Source organism: Aegilops tauschii, chromosome 5 (assembly GCF_002575655.3).
Source record: "Aegilops tauschii subsp. strangulata cultivar AL8/78 chromosome 5, Aet v6.0, whole genome shotgun sequence".
NCBI lineage: Eukaryota > Viridiplantae > Streptophyta > Magnoliopsida > Poales > Poaceae > Aegilops > Aegilops tauschii.
In genome coordinates, this window is record NC_053039.3 from 537,024,469 (window position 1) to 537,031,238 (window position 6,770).

The following is a 6,770-nucleotide window of genomic DNA, read 5'->3' on the forward strand; positions in this document are numbered from 1 at the left end:
GACAAATCAACTGTAGCAAAGGGCGGTCAAATGTGGAATACTGCAAGGTATCAACTATATTAGATCTCATTGAACACGGCAAAGAGGTCACCGTCGATGTAGTTGTTGTCCACCAGGCTGACCAAGTAATAGCTCTTCTGAACCTGCAAGTGAAGAGCAAAAAAACATGTCAGTGAAATCCCTAGGGACGTAGTATTATCTGCTCACTGTGGTATGGACATAATCTTTGAAGCATTTTAGAAGTACCAAAGTGTCACTGGAACTTAGGTAGATGTGATGTAAAATTAAGCCCTTAATGGAGCTCGGCCTCCATTTGGCATTTTCGCTGTTACTAGCGCAAGAAAGAGCGATGGGCGATCTCCTTGCCAGGGAACACGCCCCATGTGACGGCGTTCACGGTGTTCGCAGGGATGTTCGAGAACGACCCGCCTTCCTTGTTCACGCGATGTACGTGAGGGAAGGGAACGCGTTGCTCTTCTCGATGAGTTGGTCCAGCTTCTCCTTCGCGCAGAAGAATTCCACGTAGGCCTTCTGGTAAACGTAGCCTCCTGGGCCGCCCCATCCTGCAGAACAGAGCAGACAATAAAGCAGGTTTGGTAAGGCACACACCACACAGAGCTATAGAAAAATTACTGAAACATGGATGAAAAAGGAAAAATACTATCACACGGAAGAGACTTGATCATTAGAGTTGGGCGAGTCATGTTCTTTGCGACTGTTAGATATGAGTAGCACTCTAATGTGACATAGCCCTCTAATGTGACTGCAAATTATCAGTGCATATCAAACACACTGCATTGGCTTGTATTTTTGCACGTCAAATGAGCATCGGTTTCGCTGCATTGAAAAGAACCATAAACAATCGAATAACTTTCACATCAGAAATTCAGAGACTAGTGGCATTTTAAGTATAATAGGTAAAGGGTTTTATGTCTAAAAATACAGTCCTGTACTTAAACCTCTCCCGGTAGTAGTGCCATAAGAAGACCAAGCATAGAGCCAAGTAGATTTAACGTACCAACACTAGGAGAATCAGATTTCTCTCCGTTTACAGCAGGTTGGCTGTTGATGGTAAGGAAACCCTTCAAGTTGATGTTCACCAGCTGATCGTCAACTATCTTCGTATCGGCGGGTTGAAGACCGCATAGCTCAGACCATGGGCTGCTTTCAAGTTTCCCATGACAGAGGTTCACGAACCGCTGCAAGTGAGAAAGATAGGTTAGCAAAAACAGTGAAGACTTTGAAATTATTTTTATGTTATACCAAGCAAATGAGCAATAATATGCGACTGTATCATCATATCATGTACGTAGTTCAAGGGTTACCTCGTTAATGTCTTGCACAGATGTCAGTGGATCAGCCCATTCCTCTTGGCCGTGCGAACTGCGAAGGATACAACTTAAAGAGTAACACTAAGTAATCTTGGAAGCAGAGAATAGCCAATGCCCAACAACTTAATTACGTTGCCTTAGTTGCATTGGTTCTAACAAACAGAGTACATTTCTTTCTGGAACACAGGGTCTACAAGAACTACTATCTGTAAAGAACTAGTAAATGCCTAACCATTTGAGAGTATTATGAAGCTTCACATTCAAGTAACAAGACGATGAAATTACCTGGTGGCCGTTAAGTGCCACGGATGATGGTTTTCTGGAATCGCTCCACCGCCCATCCCAACCCGTGGTCTGTCAGCCCTGCTCGGGTACTCGCATGGAGAAAAACAACTCAGCAGAACAAGTCTAGTGGTGCAAATGGATTAAGAAATCTCATCAGACGATCGACCGACCGTGTGTGTGATGTAGATGTGCCCTGCTCTTTTTTTGTTTCCTGTTTTTTTCTTAAATGCGAAAAATGTTTACAAATAGATGATTTCTAGTTCGTGAACTTTTTCTGTATACCGATGAACTTCTTTCAGTTCGATGAACTATTTTTCAATTTCAATGATTTTTTTTTTCAAACTCGACTAACTTTTTTCGAAAGTGAATGAACTTTTAAACATTTTTCTGAACTTATTCTAAAAATCGATGAACTTTTTCCAAATTCCGATGAACTTTTTTCAATCCGACAAACTTTTTTTCCAAATCGAATGAACTTTTTTTGATTCGATGAACTTTTTTTCCAAATCCAATGAACTTTTTTCAATTTGATGAACTTTTTTCAAATCCGATGAACTTTTTCAAAATTGATGAACTTTTTCAAAATTGATGAACTTTTTCAAAAATGTTTGTGAACTTTGTTGTTCAAAATCGACGAACTTTTCTTAATATTATATAACCTTTTTTCACAAACATATTCAAAGTTGTAAAAAAAACGGAGGCCGGTCTTTTCCCTGAACCAGAAGCGCAGCACAGCCCAAAAAAAGCCAGCGATGCGAGTCTGTTTTTCTTCAGCGAGCGAGCGAGCGAACGAAGGGGGAGCGAGGGAGCGATCTTCTCTTAATGGGCTGCGGCCCATGGCTGGTCGCTGCAGGCGCCAGTTCTCCAACGGGCGCCTACAGCGCCCAATAGGAGCTCCCCGCACGGCGGCAGGAGAGCGTGGGAAGGGGCGAAGCGAACAGGGCAACAGGCTGCAGCGATCGGTAGAAATGGGGGCAAGCGTGGGCTGGGCACTGCGGTGTTTGGGCGATGGGCTGCAATCTGGGTCGTCGGACGTGGACACCAGATGGCTGTGCTCCCTTCGCTGCTGGGCTTTTTATTTTACTAGCAAAAAAAAAAAGCCCGTGCGTTGTAACGGGAGAGAAAATAACACAAGCTCTTAGTCTAATAACCATGACTCAAGATACCAGTAGGTCCATGTCATTTATTTTAACATGGCATCATATTTGTGTTGCCGACGATGACCTCAGTGCTCACACAACGAAAACGTGTTTAAATGTGATTAGTCCTAAGGTCTCTCTCTCTCTCTCTCTCTCTCTCTCTCTCTCTCTCTCTCTCTCTCTCTCTCTCTCTCTCTCTCTCTCGGAATAAAATGAGAAATATGTTGTTTTTCCCCGAGAGGTTGTTCAGAGGTATGCATGCCTGATTATCGATGTTTTCTTTCCTCTCAATCTGGTTTTAATGGGTGTTTTTGAAATTGGTGGGACAATTTTTAAAATCCATGAACATTTTTTTATTTAACGAACATTTTTTGAAATGCATGAGCATTTTTTGAATCAGCAAACATTTTATGAGAATAAACTATTTTGTAAGTCATGAATAGTTTTTGAATTTTAAAGATATTTTTCCATTCATAAACTTTTTTAATTGATTTTTAAAAAAATATTAACATTTTTAATACTTGAACTTTTTTAAAAATCATTCAATGTTTTTATTTCCCGAACATTTGTTTTCAAAATTTCAAACTTTTTTTTTATAAAACCGCGAACATTCTTTTAATCCACTAACAGCACCAGACGGTGGCTATGCTTGTTTCGCTGCTGGGCTTTTTATTTTGATTCGGATTAGCTAGCATTACACAATGCCTAGCAAAAATAAATTTGTTCAAGAAATTTCTGGTGAATTCCATGAGTACATGTAGTACAGAATATGAAGTATTGTGTAACGGGATTGCTAAGTCTCAGTCGACTGAGACTTAACCAAGTCTTAGTCAATGCTATATTCGTAGGATCTTACTACTGAGATCCGTGAAAATTTTTCTTTTCAGTTTTTTTCTTTTTTACTTGTTATATCACTTGACTTAGACTTGGTTAAGTCTCAAGACCTAGACACACCCATCGCGTAAATAGTCACGTTGCAGCTTCGTCGTGCTCATCCGTGATGGTATCTCTGTGAAGCGGACATCGACACAGAAAACGGGCATGTGAGTGAGTGCAGTGCGGCGTTGATAATGCTCCTGTGCTATGTGGAACACCTTCAGGCGTCGGCGACATCAAGGACGTGCATGCATGTGTGGACGGCGGGTGTCCTTTCTGCTTTTTAAATTCACTAGCAGGCGGAGGCTCGGTGGCACGGCTTTTGGGGGAGCAGTTTTTCGGATGCTGTTTTCTGAACCATTTTGTATATTTTCAGAGATTCGTAACTAAGAAAAATATGAAAATTTTATAGTTTTAGCCGCCTAAATACCCTTCTCCCCCACGGGGCATGGTATCTCTTCGATCATATTTTCATATCTAACCCCCATTGTTATTCCCTCACACTTCCTTGGGCACATTTGAGCTATTCTTGGGGACTAGGAGGGAGATTTGAGAGGGAAGCTAAAGCAAGTTGAGATCCAACTATTCCTCCTCTTTTGGCTGATGAAAGATTTGAGCATTTGAGCAAGTTTCCAAGACTCTTTGTTTTTTTTTTTACTCTTGGACTGGCGTCAGTGTCCCCGATGAGCTTCCAAATTGTGGATTACCGTGGAGTTTTTTATGGTTGTAGTAAACTTTAAGGCCAAGGTCGGATTGTTTGGTTTTTTTTAACGGTCGGTTTGTTTGGTTCGTGAGAATTAGAGATGGAGAATGAGAGTTGAGGGTGAGGGGATTAAAAGTCCACTAATTGTTTACAGGGAATGAGAGTTTAAGTGAGAAAAGGAATGAGAGTTGATGAAGCCAACTCCCACCGATTTGTGTTGATGGGGGTCTTGTTAATTTGTCACTAGGCTCCATGTCGAACTAATTTTCATCATGTATCAAACAAGGAAATATTTCCCACACCTAATCCCTCCAACAAAGATTAGCTTCCCGGACATGAACTTAGAGATACATCATCGCTCATGCCAACTTTACCTTTTCCTATCTCTTATTACTTTTATAACTAATTTAGGTTGCTAAATGGCTTATCATATATGATCTTGGGTTAGTTACATTTGTAGAGAACTTATAATTCTACAAATATCTAAATCACCTGCAAAAAGATTACAATTCGTAGTCGCCTATTCAAACCCCCCTCTCTCCCTAGTTGACATTTTTTTTAAACGGAGGCAAAAGTTTTGCCTCATCTCATTAATAAAGAAGAAGAGAATTGTCCGGTTAATTAACGGAAAACCGGGCAAAAACCGTTACAACATGCCCACACAGGACATCCCGGGCGACCTGGCAACCCACACAAGAACGCACACACGCCGTCGAGGAGAAAAGTGTCAAGGTAGCAATCCGGTGTCATCGTCGTCACACCTCCGCCAGGGCGACTCCGACTCCACCATCAACGACCACCGATGGAGCCCTCACATAAACAAGCGTCGAGGCTTGCGCCGGACAACGCCAAACAGTCCACCGCACGAGCTGAAGACCAGGCAGCTCCGACTCTGGCGACGAGCATTGCAGGGAGAAAGCGCTGGACCTGCGTCGAGCCAGCGCCGGAACCGACCACCCGTCTCGTGTCATCGTCACCGCGAAAGCACCTCCTCTGCAGCTCCGACTTCAGGAAGACAAGTGAGGCTCGACAACCCCTCGAACACGCCGGATGAGACCGACTACCAAAGCTCAGCAGCAGCCCAACTCCGCCTGAAGCCGCCATCGTTGCCACACAAGAAGTTGCGCCACATCACCATTGCCGGACGCACACCTGCCGGCCGCAATGCCGCGAGTGTCCAGCCCATGGAGCGCGCAAACGGGATCCAAAGCTCTTCAAGACGACACCCCAAAGAAGGAAGCGACGATGTCGACGCTGCCGTCCGACCTGACAGGGCCTTAGGCTTTCACCCGAAGAGCTGGAACTGAGGGTGTGCAGGGGGTGGACTCCATGGTGACGCTTCCAAGGAGGTGACACGACATCCGCGGACGCCGACGCCGCCAGCCGGCAAGATCCGGCAAGCTTTCGCCTGAAGCACCTTCCAACACCACACCCACACGCGAAGCACTGCACCGCTGACCCGCACACCTCCCACGAAGTCATCGTGCCATGACCAAGTAGAAGCCACCACATACCTCGCCGACGGCTAGAAAGATGCCACCGAGCCTGATCCGGCAGAAAACGGCCAGATCTAGCATCCCACCGCCGCTGCAACAGCACAGAGACCTCCAAAGGCCGGCACGCTGCCAACCATTGCGAAGACAAGCCCCTCGTAGCAGGAAGGGGAGGGCCGCGCCCGCCCCGACTCGCCGGAGATGGGCGTCCGACCGAAGAACCGGAGCCCGCCGACGAAGCAAACCGCGGCTGCCACCCGTGAGAGACGCTGCTATAGACCGGCAAGCCGGAGAAGAGCCACGAGGACGTGCCCCGAAGGCCTACCGGCGCCGCTGCCGAGGCCACCGTCCCGCCTGGAGCCGCCGAGACGCGCAACAGAAAGGGGATTGAGCCTCCCCCACCTCGAGCGCCTGCCGCCAGACGAGGAAAACCCCGCCGCACGCCGCGCCTTGCACGCCCACGCCGCGCCGTCCCTCGACCGTGGCCACCCCCGCCAGATCTACGCAAGCTCCGCATCGAGCTCCCGCCAGAGCGGACGGCCCGCACCGCCCCCGCCCGAGCCGGAGGTGAGGTAGACCTCGCCGCCGCCGAGCCGCGCGGGCTTCGCCCGGCGACGTCCGCCGGCGGCGGTGAGGGAAGGAGCGGACGGCCGAGACTGAGCGGCGGCGGCAGGGTTCGCTCCCTGGCCGCCCGCGGGAGCGACCTGGGGAGCGCTGGCTTTTCCCGTGTTTGTTTTGTCCAGTACACAAAAGATGGCCGCAATCCTTCATAGATGAGTGGTTCTCGTTTGAAATTATAACCCAAGTAATGAACCGAGCTTCTATCGTGGCAGTAAACTGTATTACCACATATACACATTAAAAAAGCTTCAACTCATCATGGGGGAAAATAAACCTAGGTAACAGATAAGCTAGACAAGAGGAGAGACTGCACACGAAGAAG

General features: G+C 46.8%; 1 pseudogene; it reads right to left on the reverse strand.

Annotated features, from left to right (window-relative positions):
- Window positions 1-313: 313 nt before the first annotated feature.
- Window positions 314-1,672, reverse strand: LOC141023118 (probable methylenetetrahydrofolate reductase (NADH); annotated as a pseudogene).
- Between the last annotated feature and the right edge of the window lie 5,098 nt (window positions 1,673-6,770).